General features: G+C 45.3%; 1 pseudogene; it reads right to left on the reverse strand.

The window, feature by feature from the left end:
* Window positions 1-1,064: 1,064 nt before the first annotated feature.
* On the reverse strand, window positions 1,065-1,231 carry LOC141141880 (U2 spliceosomal RNA; annotated as a pseudogene).
* Window positions 1,232-2,925: the final 1,694 nt, after the last annotated feature.

Below are 2,925 nucleotides of genomic sequence, written 5' to 3' on the forward strand. Positions count from 1 at the left end.
TTCACTGCATTTTTAAAGCGCACCTCATGGGCCGCTGAAGTAAATCTGCTGCCATCCATTTGACAAGCAAATTAGGCTCTCAAACAAGAGAAACCACAATCGCCCTCGGCGTTCTCCATTCAGGGGGAACCCCCAAAAGTGCAATGCTCACCTGGCCAGGCTCAGGGGCCTGGCCCGCTGATCCCCAAAAAACAGGTCACACGCGGGAGTCCATTGATCTAGCCAAAAGGGCGAGAAGCGATAACCCAATTATTCTCTTTTCCGAGCAAGTGGCGGCCTGGGCGAAAGGAAGAGCTCGCTGAGAGGTGCCCGTCTGCCCTTCCCCCATGTCTAGTAGTCTAGACTGGCTGGAGCCACGAATACACAAACTTTTCACACCTACCCGGGCTTGAGGCCTAATCCCTACCTGCTGGCCTCAATACACTTTTCTAACACCTCCTCCACACCTGAAGCCCATTCTGACCTTTAAACTGCCCATTAGCCAGCCCTGAGCACTAATTGTACAGATCCTCGTTGATGCCCAACGAGGCAAATCATTTGCATGGCCCGCCTCCTAGTAACGTGGATGAAGATGAGAGACAGAGACCCACTAGAGGGAGACACAGGCTGCGGAATGAAGGAATGCCTTGACTGACTTTTAGCTAGCTGCAGCAAGGAAGGGACAGAAATGGAGCAAAGTCAGCTCTATTCAAATGGCCTCCTCTCTAAACTGACACTGGCAGAAAAAGGCTTCGTTTTGGGCCTTGGGAGAAAGATAGAACACTAGCTGTCTTGTTGAAATGTGTCTACTTACTGACCTGCTGACTTACTGACTTGTTGACTTAATAGGTTTGGCGTCTTGCAACTGCCACTTTACCTGCTGATTCCTTTCCTGACCAAAAAATATGGAGCGAGGAGGGAGAGAGATAGGCCAAGAAACTGACAGGAAGCAAAAACACCAATACACACAGTGGTTAAATGCAAGTTTATTAACAGCTTGTGAGCAAAAGCAACATTGCCAGTGAGCAAGCTTTAAAAGGAAGATTTTTGTTGTTATTCATTCTGTTTTTGGAAACTGCATAAGAGAGGGGTGCACCGGTCCTGGAGGTACTGCAATACCAGGTCGATGCGTGGAGTGGACAGAGCAAGTTCTTCTTCCATCTCCCTGTTCTATTTAATATATGGTCCCCAGATAGGGGATGTGTCAGATATTAAACTGATAAGAACAATTTTTTTTTTTTTTTAACGCTACTCATGCTTGAGTCTGTGATTCAGTCTAACTCTGCACTGAACCAACAACTGAGCCATGTTCCTTGCATCATACTAGCATAAAAAGGTAAAAACATGGATAAAAAATTCATATATACATCTCTAAATATATTCTTACCCCTCACCCTCCCTCCACATCCCAAAATTCCAAAACACATTCGCCTCCTCCACCCCCATACTCCTCCTTTTAACAGCCAAAGCATAGGACATCCTCGTCATCACCCAATCTACACAATCTTTCTCAGATAATACTATTTTCTTCTTCACAAAAGCACACTGTGTCTCCCACACCACCTCCGTCACCACAGCAGACAGAACAAACATTTTATGTTGCAACCATTTATCATCTCCCACCAAACCAAGGACACCGGACTCATAGGACACACCTTTCACCTCCACCACCCTTTCCACAAAACCATACAGCAAATTCCAGAATTTTTTAGCAAAGAAACATTCCCAAAATACATGCCTCACATTCTCAATCCCACCACACCCTTCTCTGGAACACACCTCCCGCCTTACTAAGCCTCTTGCTTTTAAAAAGGACATTGTTGGTAAAGACAGCCACGCCACCTCCTTCTGCCTATTAGTTGTACTTTTCGTCTGCATGTTTTTCCAACAAACCTCCGCCTTCCTCGGACTTAACCCCAAGATATTTGTTGGCAGTTCACTTCTCCTCAGCCACTTCCATAAGGACTCCTTTTTGCAAGCCCCCTCCCCTAACTCCTGTAGTTGGTTCTCTTGAAAAAAAAACTCCTAATTTTTAAGTAATATACAGGGGATAACATAGACATTGGCCTGGTCAGATCTTTCTTGCACCACTCCCATTTCAACAAGGGCCACCCTATCAAGTAATGTATCAGGGCAGCAGCTTTCCCTCCTGCAGAGAATGTTCTAAGATGTACCAACCACCACTGAACCTCCAAAAACCGCCCAAAATAGGGAAGTTATATGCTCCTCATCACCACCTCCTTTGACACCTTCTCCATTTTGGATCCCCAAAAAAAGACAAAAAGCATTCTAGTGATTTTCTGAATCCACCTTTTGTTTGGTGGAAAAATTACCTAAAAATACAATAGTACTGGGAGGATCACAGACTTTATCCCTATCTGGGAAAACCTTGATTGTAGTCTCCTAGTTTTCCATAAACAAAGTTTCTTTTCAATTATCTCCACCCCCGTAGCCACGTTTACTTGATTCACCAGGCTCCTTTCAAAGTGTACTCCCAACACATCCACCTCCTGCACATTCTTTAAACTACTTTTTGACACATCACACATTCCGCTTAAGACACAAACACTGCCCTTGCCCCAGTTGACACTTAAACCGGACATTGCTCCAAAAATGCCTAGCTGGAGCTCTGCTCTGGTCACATCCCTAGCAGTGTTACATAAAAAGGTAATATCATTCATTAACAGAAAGCTTTCACTGGTTCATACGGCCGGGCACAAAAACACCTCTGAAACACTTATCCCCCACCAAATGTCTAAAAAGGGGTTTCATCACACAAATGAAGGCAACAGGTGACAGAGGACATCCCTGCCTTACCCCTGACCTCACCACCACCTCCCCGGATAACTTTCCATTGACTAAAACCTGACTGCTGATCCCCTCGTATAAAGACTCCACCAACTTTAAAACCTGACTGCTGATCCCCTCGTACAAAGACTCCACCAA

The sequence above is a fragment of the Aquarana catesbeiana genome, linkage group LG04 (genome assembly GCF_042186555.1).
Source record: "Aquarana catesbeiana isolate 2022-GZ linkage group LG04, ASM4218655v1, whole genome shotgun sequence".
Lineage (NCBI taxonomy): Eukaryota > Metazoa > Chordata > Amphibia > Anura > Ranidae > Aquarana > Aquarana catesbeiana.